Source organism: Athene cunicularia (assembly GCF_003259725.1).
Source record: "Athene cunicularia isolate RWA chromosome 5 unlocalized genomic scaffold, athCun1 chr5_part3, whole genome shotgun sequence".
NCBI classification, from domain to species: domain Eukaryota; kingdom Metazoa; phylum Chordata; class Aves; order Strigiformes; family Strigidae; genus Athene; species Athene cunicularia.
Window position 1 is genome coordinate 1,602,561 of NW_020799103.1, and position 20,437 is coordinate 1,622,997.

Genomic DNA, 20,437 nt, shown 5'->3' on the forward strand with positions numbered 1-20,437 from the left:
AAAAAAAAAAAAAAAAAAAAAAAAAAAAAAAAAAAAAAAAAAAAAAAAGGTGAGGGAATAAATACAGAAACTTGAAGGAGGATAGAGGAACAGATCTATAAATTGATGCTCACACTCTTTGTAGAAGCAGTTGAACATAGCCCATGGAGGAAAGGCTCCGCTCTTTGACCCATTTTCATTTGTCTTGCAAGGTATTGGTAAGAATTTTTTTTTCATCTGTACAATTTCAAAAGAAGTATTGATAAAACATAAATATCATCCACTAATACAAAGTGGGACACCCTATAATTTGCATCCCCTCTCGGAGATCAATTCCTATGAATTTCTGTGCCTGTGTTTATCCAGCACACTGTAAAACTCTAGCCCATTAGAGGGCATTGGCTGTCCTGTATTTGTATTTTGTTCCAATTGTTGGTCTTTTACTGCTGACAGTTTAGTTACTTGTAGCAATTCCTGTGAACTCACTTATTGGCAGGATATTTGCCTGTGCTTGTCTTTGCTCCTGGGAGAGTGTTTTGGAAAAGATTACAAGAATGAAAGCTGCTGTGAAATGCAGCCCTACTTTTATCCCTGGTGTAAGTCACTGGAGTTACCACGGGAATGGATTTGGCCCTGCGTGCATGTTTTAATCTTTTTTTTTTTTTTTTTTAATTTAGCTATAGCAAAACATAGCTGTAGTGCAGCTCCAGGGACAATGCCAAAGTAACGTGTTGCTGGCAAGTGTAATGATGCCTTCAGTCACGTTACTATCAGCATCGCTACGGTAGCCTCAAGGTAGCAAAGGTGGCCTTTGTTTTTAAGACAAGAAAATAGTTTGATTTTGATTTTTGAGACCTGTCAACAGGTCTTCAATTATGAATTGAATGTATTGATGACTTTTTTAAAAAGGAAGTTTTGTAGCATGTTTAGTTGTTTGACAGAGAAGAATGAGTACTAATTAACGTGAGAGCAGCCTTTCAAACCTGTTGTATATGTTTATTAGGTCACGCGTGAAATCTCCTGGCCTGCATTACCATGACAGTAAAGGGAAAATGATACTTTCATAAAAACTTCTGCTCAGATGATAGAATTTTTGCACGATGAGTAATAATAGTCTTCGTTTCCAAAGCCCCTTGTATAAATTGAATATTAAGATTGAACTTTGAACTAGTACACGGACAAAAGAAATTCCTATTCTGTAAGCTTGTGTGATTCGGTAGGTAACTGCTATTATTAGGTGTCTTTCTGGGTTTGTATTAGGAAACTGCGAGGTAACTAGCTTTATGAAGAGTACAGGAATGTGTTACAAATTATTTTTACTGTTGCTTTTAATTTTAAAAGTTCCATGGAAGTTACTGCCTCTATAAAGACATGACTACCTTATAAAGTTTCCACAGTATTAAATATATTTGAATGTGAATAAGGTATTTGGAGTGATGAAATACCAGATGTGAAGTGTCAGGTTGCATGTTTATTCATCTGTTATTGCAATCATTGTACAAAGATAGGCTCTTGTATTTTTTTTTATTTTTTTCTTTTTGGTCTCACAGCAACATACACAAAATGCACTAGAGATAGGACTCCTATTATGAAAGTTACTATTCGGGTTTCTTAGATTGTAAACAAATCTGTCTAGAAATATTCTTGCAATCCTGCGATTGCTCACTGTGTTACGTCATGGCACACAGTGCATGCAGGAAGGCAGCCTGCGAGGGTGTGCTGAGCAATCAGTTAAGAGTGAAGAAAACAAAGGTCCAATGATACGGTGTCTGTTTGAAAAGTTACTACTTAAATCGCTCAGGTTATGAACAGGTCTGCCTACAAACGTTTTTGCCATCTGGTGATGTTCTTGTGAGAGGGAGATGTGGCTGTGTGAGCTGAGCAACAGGCCCTGCTCTCGTTGGAGATCAGCGCTGTGGGCTGACTTCCCGGGGATGTCCGAAACAGGGAGCAACAGGGTTTGATCTTTCTATTTGGGCTTTCAAGAGTAAATTGTCAGTGGCTTGGGAAAAAGTGGTAGAGTCTTCGTGAGATAGAGAATCTCAGGGTTTTTTTTCCTCTGCCATAAACTGTTATCCTCAAGAGAAAATCTGAGTGGGGCTTTAAGAGTTGTGCATGATGAGGGTATCAGCTGCTACCTGGGGAGCAGGCAGTGGGAAGCACCACATCTGAAACCGTGAGTAATGTGTAAGGTCGTACATGGCACAGTGATCAAGTGCTCCGTTTGGCTGTGTTGGATCAGGAGAATGATGTATTCTAAAGGAAATGGGAAGTCATACTAGAAAGTTCTACTGAAAAATTGTGCATCCAAAAGAGCAGGGCATCCTTTGGAAGTGCTTTTTAGCACGTTGGTTTTCATCTTCTCTCTACTAAAGATGTTCTCATCAGTCATCCATACGAAGAACAACTCACAGGAAGTTGTTTATAGCCTGTTTGTGGGAAACAATGTCAAGTAAACTGTGTGGCTGCTGCCCGCATCTTCCGGTGTTTACCCTTGCGTAGACGAGTTACTAGCAACATTACTTCTTGCATGGAACTAAGTGGAAGCTACGAGAGTGGGTTTGGATCAGACATTTGACCACTTCAAGAGTGATTTAATGGCCAGTCCTATTCAAACGGCTATACTAAACAGAGTAAGAGGATGTTTTTCCTTTATGACATTGTTCCCCTTGTTTAGAAATGACGCATGTTAGCATGAGAGCACTGAAGTGATGCAACCTCACTGGAACATCCAGGATAGGTTTAGGTGATTGTCTAGTATGATTTATATTAGCTCATTTTTCTTCCAGCACTGATTTCACAAGATGAACTTGTGATCCTGTAATTGCAGAAAGCATAGTTTTGCAGCCTTAAGAAATAGTGTTGTCGCGTGAGGAGGCAGTTAAAACAGCCTTGGTCAGGCTGATGTAGTGTGTTAGTAGGTTGCACAGTACCGAGAGATCAAGATAATTGGAAATCCTGCATGTAGATAGCATAAAGGAAAATGTACTTATTTATTTGACCTAATTCCTTGCAGAACTGGTATCCCACCTAGAAGCATATTAGTTCAGACAACCTGGGGACAACTTGAGTTAGACAAGTAAGGCCCATATGCTCTTGGGGGTTATGATGGCCTGTCAGGTTTGGATTCTTCTTCGTGAGACCAATATGAGATTACGGTAGAAGTGTCTCCTTTCTTTACCCACTTCAAACACTAGTTGACTTATCTCACACAATCATAGCAGCAGCCCACTGACCCACATCCCCAGTAAAGTGCTTATGGCGATGTGGAAGGTGAGTTATATTCATGTTAGACACCCCTGTTCTGGGCATCCTTATGGGAGCAGAAGAGGTAAGAAAACATAGAAACTGTTGTTTTTAAAAAAGAGGGAGACTCAGACAGTTCAGAGAGCATCTTACATGACCAGTGACAGAAAAAAATTGACCAAAAATTGACGCCTTAACCACCAGCAGCAGCAGCATCACCCAAGAGCTGCTGGAATCAGACCCTCCTAGCTGGCTCTCCAAGCCAGGCCGTGCTGGGGCCAGTGATGAGGGGTGAAAGCCAGGCATCTGAACCACCTCGGGAGGGAAACTTCATCCTGATGTTCTCTCTCCCCCCTAGGGGATTTGCTCAGTGTGGGTGTGATCACAAATAACACTACAGGGAACAAGGAGCAGCGGCAGCACAAAGAACTTTTTACAGCATCTTTGATTTTCTGGGGACATGCAGTCTCCTGAGAAGTAGGCTTATATCCCCCCCACACCTCACAGGAGTGAGCCCGAGCTCACTGTCGGAGAGTAAATGCAGCAGTTGTTGTGACATGAGTCTTACACAATTCCCTGAGGGCCACGCTATTCAAAATTAATATGTATCTTAACTGTGTCTTACAGGGATTTCCTCACAGATGCATGCAGAATTTTTTATTTTTTTAATGCCCTTGAGAAGTAGTAGTCATACCATTGTATGAATATTTTCCTATCCTACAAACAATTTAATTTGGGACATTTGGTCTGGAGCATCAGAGAGAAACACTTCAGAGTCTGGGCTCCCAGATGATTTTAGTCTGGCCATATAGTTTAAAGAACTGGACGCTAATGGATTAACAGTTTACAGACTTTCAATCGGAGTAATGGCTTAGCTAATAGAAAAAGGCTCCTCTGAAGCTTTTCTGGTTTTGTTCTAGGCATACTAAAATTTTTACATTGGATGATTAAAAGACATGTTTTTATAAGCAAAAATAATATAAATTGGGGGAAGGAGGAGAGAGATGAACGTAAATGTGCTAACTCCATCTCATGACTGCTCTTCTAAACATAGGGAAGTAGCGTGGCTTGTTAGACCTATTGTACAAGGGACAACAACGCATCCCAAATTCACGAGGAAACGGAAACCCTGAGAAAGCATTGCACGCCATGGGAGTTGCGGGATGCCAGTCAAACACGATTACAGTTTTACCTACAGAGAACCCAAATAAGCACTGTTAATAGAAACTGTGGTCAACACACATTCTCTGGTGTGCAAAGTCAGCGTCACTATTGCAACTGCTTAATTACAGCCTTCCTACAACAGCCATCTCCAACTAGGTCAAGCCTCCTGAGGATTTTCCTGGATGTAGGCAGATTTCGTGCTTTTACTGAGATCTCCTTTCTGTCTTGTTTAAAAAAAGAAAGAAAAGGAAAAAAAAAAAAAAGAGAAATGCAGAGATCAGGCTGTCTTGCACCCATACAACCTGATAGAATTTAGGAACTTGGTACAGAGCTAAAGTCAGCACAAAATCTGGCCTGCCTTTGTAAGGGAGCAGTAAGATTGCCAGAGGTTACCGTGTGTATGAGCCATCAAAAAAGATCAGATGATCAATCCAGTTCCTTGTTTCATTGCCCTCCTTGGAAGGGATAGACAGAGGAGCTAACAGGAAGCGATGGATTTGGCTTGGGCTGAATCTTGGTTTGTCCGTAGGCACCAGTATCAGACTTGATGCCCAATAGTTTTGGGGACAGCAGCACTGAATATATGCCTGGGGGTGTTAGGAAGCATATTCCAGTAATCTGTGTGGAAGTAGGTGAGGTAGATTATACTGCATTTACAGGTAAGGAAAGAAATGGTTTTTCAGCATGCCTAATCATTGCAGCTAAGCTAAAACATTTCAAGTTTATTTGCCTGAAGCTCCTTCACTTTTGCTTACTTAGGACCTTAACATCAACTGATGTTTGGTTAGCTTGGAAAAGAAAAGGATTACTTAAATAGAATTCACTGTCTTTTATGTCATGCTAGCAAGGCAAGTGAGTAGGGAGCACAGATGAAAAATGCATCTTCAGCCACTTGGACTCAGCATCAGTTTTACCCCTAAACTGACAGGTAACAGTACTGTCTTAGACATTGAGAAAAATAAAATATTAACCCAAACGGCTCCAGTTCCAGGTGGTCAGAGACAACAGGTTTACTGTTGTTTATAGATATAGTTGACAACTATAGATAAGTAGTAAAATAATTTTCCATAGTGAAAGTAGTCTTTGAATCATTTTAACAGGTGCCTTCATGTGATAACTTCAGCATTTAAGTCTTTGAACAAGAATTGCATTTTCATTTGTTTAGTTCTTCCTTCAACAGACTGTCGGCAATAAACTTTTTAGTACAATTAGTGATGAAATAATGCTTATCAATAGCTGCATACCTATATGCACACACATATATGTGCAAATGTGTGTGTGTGTGTGTGCATATAACGTGTTCCCTTCCAGCCAATTAAAATGTACGTAAGAGATCTCAACAACGAGGTCTGCTCACAATGACTTGGCTACCTCTTGCCTGGGACCTTCCTCCTTTGCTTTGGTGACTGAATGCAACCTACTGAGAGCGATCTGCAAAGAAATGTTCTGATTGATATTTGTAGTAGTTGGGAGGTAGGTATGGAGGCATATATTTAGCTAGGTGAGTTATGCAGGCACATATTGTCTGTTACATCCTTAGACTCTTGGGTGTATTTTTAGCTGTAGGAGGTCTCAGCAGCAGAGGCTGTGAAAGTGCTGAGCGTTATCGTAAGGGATGGTGTACGGAGGATCCACCCGCAGAACTTTCCGTCCTGTGAGGCTGTGAAAGAAGGCTGCTGGAGCTGTACAGCTGGGCTGCCAGAGGAGTGTCATTAGCAGGTGGGACAGTGCAGAAAACCGCCTGGCCTGGCCACCCCAGCGGCTATTGATCTCTCCCAGCCCCCATTCAGTAGCAGTTGTCCTAAGTTCCAGACTCCCACTGACCTCTGCAAGTGTGACACGTACAGAGCGGGTGGGGACAGCGTGGGCTCTGGCCTAGGAGGTTAGGAAAGTGGGAAATAATAGGGAAGATGCATTAGTACTGGAAATACTGAGCAAAGATAAAAATGAGGTAAAATAGCCATGAACAAAAACACTTCTATTAAAATTATGAGAGAGGAAATTTTACTTAGCTGCCTTCACCCCGATGAAGAAGTCTGGAGAGATTAAATAACTTGTCTGATGTCATCAAGAGTTTTATAGCGGAGCTGGGAATTGAGTCCTCTTGCCCCCAGTGCGTCTGTGTTTTAATGCTGAAGAGGCCCCTTTCACAGTTTATCCAGTGACCCTTGGGGACCTTAGGGCTACTGTGGCAAAACCATGTTTCCTGCACCACATCCTGTGCGCTGGGAGAGCAGGCTGCATCTTCCAGAAAGTACAATCTCTGCACAATGTGACCACAGGATGCCTTGCACACCTCTAATAAGGGAGTTGGCTAAATGCCATTTTATTATTATTAGACATTTGTTTAATATAATAGTTCTTTGAAACAAGAAAAGGTCCTTGAGGTGCTGTATACCATGTACAAATAATGGACAGCTGTAAAGAGTCTAACGCTTACATGGAGAAGAGAGAGAGAGAGAAGGTGGATGGGAAAGGGAGGCAATATTCATCCCCATGTTGATGCTCCATGAGATGATGTACACAGTAACGTAGAGGCTGGTGAAAATAAGATGATTTCATTTGTTCATAACATCATTATTCAAGGAACAAAAAAGTCTGTAGCCTTATCCAAAGACGTAATCTAAGAGGTCTTTACTCTGTGCCAAGCTAAAATTCTGCTATTTAATTACCGATTTAGAAAATATCTTGGGTTCATTTTCCCCCTCAGTTACACTGTTATAAATCTAATGGAGTTGTTAGAGATTTATGGCAGTGTAACTGAAGGCAGAATTGGGTCCCTTATGTTTAAAACTTAGTTTGCCACATAAATAATAATTTCTATTTTCTAGGCAAGAGTTTAAGAGTCTTGCAGACCTCTGTTTCTGTGAAAGAAATATGAACTACAGTAGTGTGGGTGAGTGATTAATGCTGGAGGGGATGTCTAGGGGCAATCTGAATTGGCTGGTGTGGAAAATCCATGTGCAATTCAGATTTAGGATCTGTTTGCAGATGCCTCATAATTTAAGATGTCAAAAAACCCTCAGACCTTAGGCCTTCATGTAGTAAATTAATATACTGCTTGTTCAGTGTGCAGCAAGCTTTGCTGAAGTAATACCCTCAGATGAGGTGTGAACTCATCCCATTCCCCTTAGTAAGGACTTCAACAGTGATTGTGACCCTTTAAATCCTATAAGTATCCAAATCATAAAAAAATACTCCCTGTTTTGTAGTTATTTAAATCATGTATTTAATGACTTAAATAGGAAAAATGTTGCCTTATTTATCCAGACCTAAAGAAATCTTGTATTAGTGCAGATGTATTTCATCCATTGGCTGTTCATCCTAATGGAAGGGGCTCTCTAATAAGTACCTGGCTCTTTGCTAGTTTTCTCAGCTTTCACTTAGGAAAAGAGGTCTCCACTTTTAAATTCTTCAGCTGAAAAGTGAGTTAGCAGCTGCCTGCGCAGTGTGCGGAGGTGCAGGTCTGGCCCCGCACAGCCCCTGCTGAGGCTCCTGGGGTGCCAGTGAATACCCCGGCCCGTGGGTTTGCGGGGGCTGCTCTGCACGGGGGCTGTCTCCCCAGAAACACATGGGCACCCCATCCCCTGGAACTATGCTGCCCTGGGGTTTATGTCACTTCTGACAAGTTTATGTTTCTTCTGGAGTACTGTAGGCCTGCAGTGCGTTGTAGAAATAGTAAAGAATCGTGATAAAGAGCTGTCTGGAAATACAAGCCCTTTAAAGGAATGTGATTTGATGTCTGTTCAGAATAGCCCATTTCAATGTAAATACAGTATTTAGGTCCAAGGTATATTTGTAAGAACGTTGGTTAGGAAGGAATTGAAGAATTAATTGTTCTAAGATTTCCAAGAATTGTAAGCTAATAATTTTTAAGATGCAAGAGAATATAATGTGATTTTTCAATGGCATTTTTATTAGCTGTGTGTGGTAGGTTGACCCTGGCTGGATTGCAGGTGCCCACCAAAGCCCTGCTCTCACTCCCCCCCTCAGCTGGACAGGGAAGAGAAAATATAACAGACGGCTCATGGCTCGAGGTAAGGGCAGGGGGAGATCACCCACCAGGTAACAGCACAGGCAAAACAGACTTGACTTGCGGAAATTAGTTTATTACCAATCAAATCAGAGTAGGATCATGAGAAATAAACCCCCTAAATCTTAAAACACCTTCCCCCCACCACTGCCTTCTTCCTGGGCTCAACTGCACGATTCTCTCTGCCTCCTCCCCTCCAGCAGCACAGGGGGACGGGGAATGGGGGCTGCGGTCAGTTCGTCACCCGTTGTTTCTGCCGCTCCTTCCTCCTCAGGGGAGGACTCCTCACACTCTTGCCCTGTTCCAGCGGGGTCCCTCCCAGGGGTGCAGCCCTTCAGGCAGAGGCTGCTCCAGCGGGGTCCCCCGCGGGGTCACGGGTGCTGCCGAGAGCCTGCTCCAGCCCGCGCTCCTCTCTCCACTGGCCACAGCTCCTGCAGGAGCCTGCTCAGCGCGGGCTTCCCGCAGGGTCACAGCCTCCTTGGGGCATCCCCCTGCTCCGGCGTGGGGTCCCCCTGGGCTGCAGGTGGGTCTCTGCTCCCCCGTGGCCTCCCTGGGTGCAGGGCACAGCTGCCCCCCCAGGGGCTGCCCCAGGGGCTGCGGGGGCCTCGCTGCCCTCGGTGCCTGCGGAGCTGCTGCTCTCCCACGTTCTCACTCCTCTCTCCCAGCGGCAGTTGCTGTTGCACAGCAGGTTTTTCCCCCTTTCTTCAGTACGTGATCCCAGGGGCGCTCCCACCATCGCTGACGGGCTCGGCCTTGGCCGGTGCTGGGGCCATCCTGGACCCAGCCGGCGTTGGCTCTGTTGGACATGAGAGAAGCTTCTAGCAGCCTCTCAGAGAAGCCACCCCTGTAGGCCACCATTACCAAAACCTTGCCACGCAAACCCAAAACATTGTGAAAGCAGAAGCTCTGAGTGAGCATAAATCATTTCAGTGTTTAATACAGTCCCAACTTGAAGCATTGATTCATGATACCTGTAACTTCTAAATACGGATTTTGTTTGTTTTTAAAATACTGATAGATCATTAATTACCTAAAAATTAGTTCAAATTTAAAGGAATAAACCACTCCGTTGTCATTTCTTGAGGTATTTTGCAACCTAAGCAAAGGCTCAGGTATTCCAGATATGATAGATGTGCAGATTGCATAAGACATTATGCATTGCTCACTCTAAGATACAGAGTCCTGTCTGCCCTTAAACCCTTTGTTCTCTTGGCTGAATGCAGTTAATTAGCAACCGTCTCCATAGCAACTGCCTCATAGTCCAAAAACATTGTCTCGTTTTTGCAGTTTAGCTTATCACACTGTTTACCTGAAGGGCTTTTCACTGCGTTGAGTCTCATTTGAGTTGGCTGCATGCCTGCTCACGGAAGTGAATTGTCAAGATAGAAAAACACCATGGCAGCAAGATGCTGAACAGAGCCCTGTGTGTGAAAGCAAAAACATTTTAAAAGTTCTGTGGAAGCAAAAGTTGAAGTTTGCAATGATTTACATCCAGTTTTAAAGCATGGGACTTGCCAGGAATACTGTGCATTTTGAAATACTGCTTTACTTCTCGGCCTTTTTAGTGTCTTGCAGCCTACTCCACGCAGCGTTCCCTTGCCTGTTACGCGCTCCCAAGCCTGTGAGCCCTGCAGGCACAGACCTTCATCCGGGTCCGTGAGGAAACTTGCCTCCCTCCAAACCCAGGCCATTTCAGGCAGCTCCAACTTGTTTATTAAGAGGATGTCACCGTACACTGGTCAGCTGTCTTGAACATTGTAGTCCTATTCACTTTCCTTTACATTAACGTAATTTTGAAATCTGTGAGTGTTGGTTCCATATGAGAAATTAATGAGGAAGGGAAGGAGAAGAGCTGTTGTGGTCATATAAATCAAAGCACACTGGAGATTTAGACTTATTCATATTAGCCATTAAAGTGGTGTTAAAATATCTGCCGTGAACTCATGACTCAGTTACAATAGCCATGGATTTGTGCTCATATGACTTTGGCAGTGTAGGATGACATACTTCAATTGCCTTTGAAGTTTATCCAGAGGTGTGTCCACATATACACACACCTGCATAGAGGCTTACTTGAAGGTGTGAGTGTCATTGAAGTGACAGTGAATCTTAATGGTGTCTTAATCTGACGTTTATGTCCTGAAACCAGGATGCTCCTGGTGTAAGAGGCTATGTGAGGAGTACCGTTTTCTTGGTTTCTGGGTATTTTGCTTTTTAACGCTTGGTTTGTTGGGGTTTTGTTTTGCTTAGCGGGCAGTACAGTGGATGAGAGGCTGATTTAGACTGGGGTAATTCTCGTTTTATCCTAGGCAGAGCAGAAGACAGAGCTTGTCGTTCAGCCATGCCAGTGGCCTCCCTTCCCTCTTCCAGTTACAGCTTCAGCTGGCAAAGGTCATTCTCCTTTTTAGCCCCAAATGGCATCTGGGGCTGCTGCATCTTGATAAAAAGACTTCATTCACTCTGATGTGTTTGAAACAGTCTTGCCATAGATTTGAAGAAGGTGTTTTGGGCTCTTTCAGGATAAAAAGCAGGATGCGTGCAAACTCTGCCGGTATTGCTGGTGTACTCCATTATTCCTATAGAGCTTCTGGTTGATAGAGAGTTATTCTCTCTCTGTTCATGATAATGTCTCGTTCATACTACTCCACATTCGCTATCATTATTAGTAGTATTTGAATTATAGCAGTGCTGACAGTCTGCAGGCAGGATAAAGGCTCCATTGTAGTAGGTCTTGTGCACACAAGATGAGACAATCTCTGCTCCGGCTGTTTACAGTCTGTTTTAAGACCAGTAGCATAAGTGGGTTTATCATATGAATAGCAGAGAGGGAAAGAAAATGCTACAAATGATAGAAAATCCATGGTTACGCAGAGTAACTGTTCATTTAGGTACCTCGGAGACGTTCGGTGTTTGTTACGTTTGTAGCTGTGGAGTGGAAGGTAAATAAGATGCTTTTCTTTTCCCCAGAGGGCAGTGGGTGCCCTGAGGAAGCCGGGGGTGCTGGGGCTGGGTCAGACAACTCCCGCAGGCCCTGGACCAAGGGGGAGGCGAGGTTGGTAATACGAGGGCTGCTGAAGGGGGGATCAAATCAAGGTGGTGAATGGCCTCACTGTCTGTCGGGAGCAAGCAAGCTGTCTGCACCCTTGGGTCTGCCGGGGCAGCGCAGAGGTTTGTCCATTCCTGCCCGACTCAGCAACTGACAACAGCTGAACCAAGAAGACACCTGAAGGCAATCCCCCAGTAACTCCAGCATGTAAGATGGTTTGCCCATGTTCCTAGATCTTGCACAGACTCACTTTGGATAGGAACCACAGAGAGTGCCCAAACTGTCAGGATATTTTCTGACGTTTAACAAGGCATTTAGCATCGTCAGCACCTTTGAATCTGAGGCTTAGTTCTCCTGAAGCCAGACTTGCTAGGTACCTTTAGGGGTCCAGAAATGGAAAACTCTAATGGCCTGAAAACGCCTGCTAGAACTTGACGTTATTTAATTAGCTTAAAGTAGAGCTTGGCAGATGGCAAAACAGTGGAAAGGACCTCCCTTTTTAAAAATATGGGCCACATCCTCAGCTTGTATAAACTGGCAGAGCTCCACTGAAATAGATGTTCAGCTTCTGTCAATTAGCAGGGAAGAGAAAAACTTAGGAAAACAGGAAAGACAGCTATAAGGCCACATAAATTATCAATGGAGTTCAGGTACAGAAATTGTTTTTAACATTTTTAAGACTGATCCATTTCCAAAGTAACCATATCCTTTACAGTCTTGTTTTCATTGATGTGCAGTTCAGAGAAAGAATTCAGCTCGCTTTCCCAGAGCTGCATTAAGTCTGCAGAGCTTGAAGTGGTGAAATGTACTGTATGCTGGTTTTTGCAAGTCATTCACTTATGAAAGTAAGACATCAATAATTCATTCTAGTAAAGCCAATCTCTAAAGTTGTGTAAATCCGCCTATTATGTGATAACCTTAACCAAACTCAACTAAGTTTTTTAGAAATAGATCTTTGATTGAAAGTTGTGAGCTCACCTCAATCTTTTCCAGGGAACATTCTTGCTCAGATGAAAGCTCCCATATGTTTAAAAGCTGTTGCATTCTTACATTTTAATGTTTCCCATTAATTGCTTGGGGTTTTTTTGTTTTTTAACTGGAAACGTGAAAACAAAGCCTGAAAAACAGAGCTGACTGCTCACTTATCCAGCTGCATGGTATCAACCCAACAGATTCATTAAATCTGTAAAAATATCAGATCAAAATTAGAAGTGAATTGAACTTGCGAAAAGCAACACAGTGTTTACAGTCTGCTTTCAGGCTGGCTTTTCTGTACCTGCTCATTTTTCTTTGAATTAAACCATCCGTGTAATTTAAGGAGATACTGCAGGTTAACCCCGCACTATAGCGTATTGGAAGGCTTCAGAGTATACTGGCTCCAAGCTGCAATTAACCGCAGAAATAAAAGCAGTAAGAAGTAAAGCAGCAAGAGGGATTTGAGATATTGTTACAGGTTGCTAAACTTGGGCCGCGCAAACAGTTGTGAAGTCACATTTCTGGGAGGGGTGCTGAGCTATGCATGGGCAGCCTGTCTCTGCTCCCACCCACGGGGGCACACGGTGATTTAGCCAGTAGGTGAAGGAGGAGAAAATGGGGGACAGATTGTGTCTTGGTGGTGCAGGACAGGCAGCCATCACTGCGTGGGTGCGGCCACGCCAGACCACTCTCTGGTCTGCTGGAGCTGCGTGGCTACCTTCTTAAGTTTTTTATATTTATTTGTGGTTTATTTTATTTTTTCATATAATCACATGACATTCCAAAAATTCTTCACGTTCCATAAATCATGTGAGTTATGATCTGTTATGATTTATGTTATTTATGATGTCTCCAGCTGCAGCATCATTGCTGCCAGGAGCTCCTGGGCACCCCGTCCTGGCAGCTGGGGCGAGGTGCCTCCTCCCCAGTTCCTGGCAGGACTGGGACTTGCTGCCCTGCCACAGTGACTCGTGGCCCAGCCATTCCTGCAGTTGCTGCCCTCTCCTGCCTCGTGGACCACCTTTGCCCTTGGGAAGTTATTCTCTCAGCAGCAGATGTGTGCAAGGCCCGCTGCAGCCAGTCCACTCGTTAGGATCTGGTGAGGAGCATCCTAACCCCCAGCAAAGGGTTGGAGTGGGTGGCCACTGGTGGTCGTTTTCCAGCCCGCAGTGGCGTTTGACTCCAGAGTAGCCAAGCAAGGGGCCTTTGCCGTGTGGGACTGAGGGGGAAAGGCAGGGCACCCCTCTCCTCATCCACTCTTGACAGAAGTCGCCAGGAGCAGAGTCCAGCTCTGTGCCTCTAGTGCGCCAAGATGACCCAGGTTTCTTCCATAGTTCCCATCAAGAAAGATTCATCTATCCCCTCTTAATAGATGACAAACCTTAGTAAATGACTCGAGAGCACTAGTTGGTGGCTGGAGGGCTATGCTATTTATGAAACCACGCATTAAAAAGAATGTATTTTGCTTATGTATCCTGTGAATTGGGTAAGGTTTGATGGGAGTCTGAGAGTCAGCATGTGTGCAAGCTAGGAGACAGGCACATGACATTTTTGTGATAAGAGTAATGTGACAGGTTGGCCTATAGTATGCCTGTTATCGAAACATCTGAGTTACCTGAAAATTCATGGCTGAATGAGTAGACTTGCAATGCTGTGTGTAATTCCAGGTCTCATTATTTTTGCAGCACTAGACTTCATAACATGCAGTGCAAAATACTCGCAATTGTCAAATTGCCTGTGAGAATTGGAAGTTGTGCTGGACAATCGAATGAATTGATGGGCTGGCTACCACAGGCAAAACTTGATTTCTAAGCTTGTGTAGATTAAACTATAAAAGATAACCTAAGGTCATAGATATAAAGCCTAATAAGAGCTTTCTTTGAAGAAAATTGTCTTGCAGGTAGTTAAGAAGAATGATGCTAAAATACAGAACAAAATTCTCTGGACAAAAATGTGATAGCAGGTTACACATAAAAAGCCAGTTTCACCTGTGCAGCTCCACTGGAGCTTCTTCAGCAGAGATGAGGTGAGATTCTGGCCTGAAAACCAGCTCCTCTGGGAAATTGCATCATGAAAAATCTGGCCCATAGCCACTGCAGTTGGGAGAGTGCTGACAAAGATTTTTTTGCATATATTCTTACTGTTCTGTTTGGGGATGTCACAAGCCAGGATTTCACATTGTACTGAAAACTGGCGGGGTGGTTATTTTATTTCACATACTGAATATAAGTAAAGGACCCCTCATGGGCAAAACTGTGTGGCCCTGGAAGGTTGAACTGAGGTCTTGGGTTATTTTCAGTGGCATTCCCTCCAAGTTAGGGTTGTGGATGTGAGGGTGCTGCATGCATGAGAAAACCCAGCCCACAGCAGAATTCGCCTGGTGATCCTGTTGTCTGGGAGCTGCTGCTCTGCTGGAGGCCCCTTCACGCAGCTGGGGTGAACACCTGTGCCATGTGTGGCTTAGTCTGAATACCCCTGGAGAACCCATACAAAATCAGTAACTTCTTGAAAATGGAGGCTCAAATTAATTTATTGGCGAAGGAATAATTGTTTAATATAGGAGTTAAAAATTCTGTTCAAGGCTCTGACATGCTACTTAAAAGATAAAGCTACTGCGCCTGATAAATAGGGGTGTGCGTGCATGTCTGTATGCGTCTGACCGCTCCCTGTGTGTTTTAACATAATGGGTTTTATTAGGAGCTCTGGGAGAATCAGCAAGGGGGAGGCACGTGACCAGTGAGTTTATTTTACAGCATTGCCCTCTTGATTTATAATCTAAGATACCAAGACTGTAGTGGAGGCTGGAGCACGGTGGTGTGGTGAGACAGGAGGTGAATCCCCAGGTCTGTGAGTTGGTGAGCCTGGGACAGGAGGTGCTGGTACCCGAGGGGAGAAATGAAAGCCCAGGGAGGGACACAGTTTCTGTGGCTGGGATTCCTGCACTGGTGCCTCACTTAGAGGGAAATGCAAGCCTATGTGTAGAAACAGAGCAAGGCTCTATATCATTTAGTACCACTCCAGGTAAAACGTGGAATGCTGGTGTATAAGTACCCAAGTTCTTCATGGCACAGGCAGCTTCACAGATTTCTGGGTCATCTGTGGGATTTCAGGCTTCATGACGCTTTTCTGGAAGGGTTTTAAAGGGAAGATTTTGCCCCTTCAGAACAACGCTGTCCTCTTCATCTTCCTGGCATACCATGGCATGAGGGAGGTCACCTCCTGCAGCACGGTGACATGGGTGCCTGCAGCAAGCCCTGTCACAGCTGGTGGGTCATCTCTCACCTATGACCAGTGAGGAACAGCGGAGGTAAGGGCTTGATGAGTTTGGATGGCAGGGCTTTGACAGAAGGGGTCAGGGTGGATTAAACAGGAATGGCTGCTTTGTCAAGTGTGGAACATAGGAACAAACTGGAAAAATCCATTGTAGAAATAAAGAAATGGGGAACCGGAGGAGGAGATTTCAGAAACTTGAGATGAATTTGGATTTTGGCTCTGCTTCTGTGCTGTAAGTAGAAGACAGGGAGTGAAATGACCATGAGAGAAATGTACAGCATTTGGAGCTTAAGCAATGGAAATTATTTGGTGTTAAGCTTCTTGACTCTAGGTTGGTACTACACAGAGGGAAAGATGTCCATGACACACAAAGTTACTGGGTAAGGAAACCTAAGTGTAAGCAGTGGAGCCCTCCATATATAAAAACCAAGGTACCAAAAGATTTTTTTTATGCCCTGTATTTTTTAACACTTTAAGTCACAGTGAATTTTTGTGGTAACAGCCAGATTCAGACGCCAAAGGCAAAATATACAAAACTGTTTGCTTAAATCTAGACCTCTAATCTAGACCTACAGAGTTGTAGCTGAGAATGCTTCACGTCCCAAAAGCCAGCCAGAAAACGTCCAAGCAACTAATGCTAGACAGGTTCTTGAATACTCTGCTGAACTGAAGTCTCTCAAAATTAAACACTGTTGGTGAGTTCCTGGTCTCAGTGAAATCTGCAGGCTTTGAAAGAGCTTTCTTGTCTATGTGTAAAGCCTGAGTGATGTCTGGTGTGTGCTTGAAGGGTGACACAAGATGGGGGCTTGGTTTTGTGACTGAGGCTAGTGGAAACTTGTCATTGTCTTCAGTGGGATGTGAGCTGCTCCAACTCCTCCTGACCCAGCTCACATCAGTTCAAAAAATTCTCTTGGCTTCTGAGGGCATAAGGGGTGATGCTCATAGCAAGCTTTTGAAAACTTACAGTAATACATTCCTTACTCTTACTTGTATTAAGGTAGCATGTAAGAAATGCCAAGTAGAGTAGAAAGCTCAAGAGTTTACCATCCAGATGTGCTTAGCTGCATCGTCTCTGAGGGCAGCAGTGCAGTGGAGGTGTCACGGCCCCTGCTCCAGCCCTCGTTCAGGCCAAACGCCCCTTTCGTGGGACGGCAGAGCACTGACGGGAGCAAGGGCAATTCTGCTCATCCTGGGAGAGGAAAGCAAGCAACTTTATTAGAGCTTCAATGTTTCTTTTAGAGATAATAGGTTTATATAATTACTTTGTTGCACAGGTGTTGTTTGTTTTTTTTAAAATCCCTCAACTGTAGTTTGTATAATTATGACTGAAGTTCAGTCAAGTTACTTTTGAATAGCTGCTCCCAAAGAAAATAAGTCTATTGCTGCTAGTGATGTTGACGAGGTAAAGTGTTCTATCACTTCACACATTTTTATTAAGCAGTGGGTTGAAAGGCAGCATAATTTGAAAGCCCTGTCATATCTTTGATAAATGCTTTCTAACATTGCTGTGTTTTGCCCAGTTATGACAGAACCCATTAGAATGACATATATTTCAGCTGTCATCGGTTTGGATCTGCGAACGTTCCAGGAAAAAAGCAGTGTTTCCTCTCCTCAAAGAAAAGACCTGTGCTGCAGGAGTAGAAGACCCTTCAGTACAGGTTTTGGGTGGTGGGCCACACATGACAGACCCTGACAGGATTTTATTGGCCTTGTTTCTTGGGTGTGAGGTTTTTGTTCTATAGATGTGGCAGAAGTAGGAGGCAGTTAGCCCTGCTGGCCCTGCCAGTTGTACCCACTGCAGTGTATTTATTCATTTATTTATTCGTCCATTTTTTCATGTAGCACGGTGAGATTCTCCTCTTGGATTTTAAACAGAGGGTGCTACTCCATAAAAATAATAATCAGATGGGTATGTAACAGTTTTCTTAATGCTAACGTTCAGTTTAATGCAGCATTTTTAATGAATCATTTCCACAGCTCCTCTACCAAGGAGAATTTATGTATCGGGTTTCTTTTGGCAAATATAGAAGCTGACTGAATTTAAATATAGGCATTATTTGAAAGTATAGTGCCAGCTGCAAGGCCCTACATTGTGTCTACTATTGCGTAAAAATTATAACAGTAGTTGAAAGAATATTATTTTCCTCTCAAAATTATTAATTTCAGAATTCCTAATATCTATTTGTCACTTTTGGAGGAAGGTAGACAGAAACCCCACTGGTTCTGCCCTGCATAGTCAATTTGTTATGGTAAAGAGGTTTTTATGTAAGAAGAAACAATTTCAGATACACTTACAAATAAAACTATGGCAAGTTTAAAGTCTAAAACTAATTATGATCAGAAACCAGATTTAATAAATGAAGCTGCTTGGTTAAAAAAATAAAATGTCTTTTGCCCCTTTAACTATAAGCAAAAAATACAACAAGAAATGCCATCCTAACTAGAATTGACAGTAAATTCAGCTCTGGATCAGACCTCACATAGCTTGAAGTAAAACAGAGATAGTGCTCTGACTAATTTTGCGTTGTAATAATTATTTAATGCTCACAATGAAGCCTTGTCCTTAGGGTTTTATGCTTTAGCTCTTTCTTACCCACGCCTTGTAGTTATTAAGTGCAGACAAAGCTGCCATTTTTTCAAATGGCATAATGTATATCAGTGTGTGTCAATGAAAAACATCAAAAATAGGCATTTGCTGGTATAATACGTTAACTGTATGAAATCTGGAACAGTTTCTTCTTCATCTTTGGAAGTTTCTTAAAGCAATGCATAAGCCATAAATAGATTTCTTTAAGTACCAGTGGCTGTCATTTCAATATTTGACAAAACTTAATCTTTAGGAAAATAGAATTACCCCATTTGTTTTCTGTCATATGCTTTCAGTCAGTTCCAAGCTTGCTCTTCTCACAGTTAGCACACTCATTTCGTCCTATTGATCAGCAAGCACTCTAGAGTAATTGCCTTGTTTTTATTAAACTACTGAAAATGCATATATTTTGCATTTCAGTACAAAAGAATTTGCTTGCTGCTGTGATGCTTGGTTTAAGACACCTTTTTCAAGTCTGTAATGAAGGGCTTAATGCAGTACTAAAACTGGGTTTTGTGTGGTTACGGTGGTTTTTAATGTCAGGACTCAGGATTAGACCTAAACGCTGTGTGTATCCTGGTGATCATGTAACAGGAGTACACAGCCAGACTGGTCACAATAAATGTGTGGAAATTCAGAAGTCCTGATGCTCAGGTTAGACATTGATGGTACAGCAGTAGCGATTTGAGCCATAGCTGGGGCCCTGAACATTTTATGGCCAAGGTAATTTTGGTCTGAATGATTTAATTTGAAGTCGAGGTCAGAATCTTTCCTTCCTGAGGGTGGGAGAAGCCACGTGGGCGTTACCCGGTAATAATGCAGCGAAAATCATGTGCCCACGTGAAATAACGTCATGGGCTGTTTCTTGCCCTTGGGTGGTAAGTCCTTACCCTTGGAAGGGAGCCAGATGCTCACATTGTGTAAATCAGTGTGATTTTCAGAGGCATGCGTGAGTGCGTGCTCATTTACACCACATGAGGATGTAAGATCTTTTTTTTTCTCCTCGAGCTCCTTCTAGTTGTGTTTCTTGACATACTTAGATATCATCTAAGTGCCGACACTGTCAAATATTGAATATCAAAAGGCTTCTCCATCTCAGATGGCAACTGTGAGACTGAACGGGAGTAGTGCGAAATTGTCCTTAGGCTGCTGCAAGCCGTGTGTGTGACTGCAATTTGTACACGCAGAACAAATACTTACGACCTTTTCTGTACTAACTTCTTGTCCTTAGGAAAGCTGTGTGACTTGGGAAGTTTAGCACTGCATTTGGTCAGTGCTTAATAGAGGAATTACAGGTGATCAGGCAAAAGAAGTACTCATTTGAGGAAAATCTTCACAAATACATGTAAAGTAGCACAGTAGTAATATGCAAAAAAAAAACCAAACCCAACCCACAGCCTATGACTGACTTACTTTTGTAGCATTAGTATTAAAACTAGCTCAGCAAACTGGGCTGAAAGAGGAAAATCCACAGATGTTATTTAAAAACACCAGTTCTAAGGACATACATGTTGCATGTTTTTATGAAGTTCACAAAAGGAATCCATGCGTTCGCCTCTTCCCTGTGGGAGTTCCCTGTCTGCATGTTCTGTTTAAAATGCTTCTGTGTGCTCATATCACACTGACCATTTTTAAGGAAATATTACCATGGAGGTGAGTCCTTAATTTTTACTCTTGAATTTTCTCATCAGATTAGCTATCCTTAGCTAATTATAAGGGCCCTGTACTATTTTTCTGCACAAGACACTCCTAATAGGAATGGTTGCTCTGACAGATTGTCATTAATCTGTCAATAATGAGATTTTTCCATTTTATACTTAGATGTAAGCTCTTTGGGGAAAGGATCATCTCTTTGCTCTGTATTTGTGCAGTGCTTAACACAGTGGGGTTTTGGTCTGCGATGGGGCCCCTCGGTCCCTCTGTCATACGTCCCACTCCTCTAAATAATCATGCCTGATGTGGAGTAAGATTTGAGGAATTCTTTGTCTGAGGAAGATAGTTCTTTAAAACGTAAATAGCCAGCTGAAACGCTGGACTTTTTTCTCCTTGAGGGCACGGGGCTTTTCTCCTCAGGGCGTCCAGCGGGCGCTGGCGCGGCCGGGCAGTGCGGGCGCGTGGGCAGCCGTGCTGGCCC

The 20,437-nt window shown here is 43.1% G+C and overlaps 1 protein-coding gene and 1 long non-coding RNA gene across 5 annotated transcripts in view; both read left to right on the top strand.

The window, feature by feature from the left end:
- LOC113481332 overlaps window positions 1-20,437 on the top strand; it is a 658,441-nt gene that overhangs the window by 321,600 nt on the left and 316,404 nt on the right. The window lies entirely within an intron of this gene.
- Window positions 1-20,437, top strand: part of TEAD1 (TEA domain transcription factor 1) — a 157,630-nt gene that overhangs the window by 54,763 nt on the left and 82,430 nt on the right. The gene's annotated exons all lie outside the window — the stretch shown is intronic.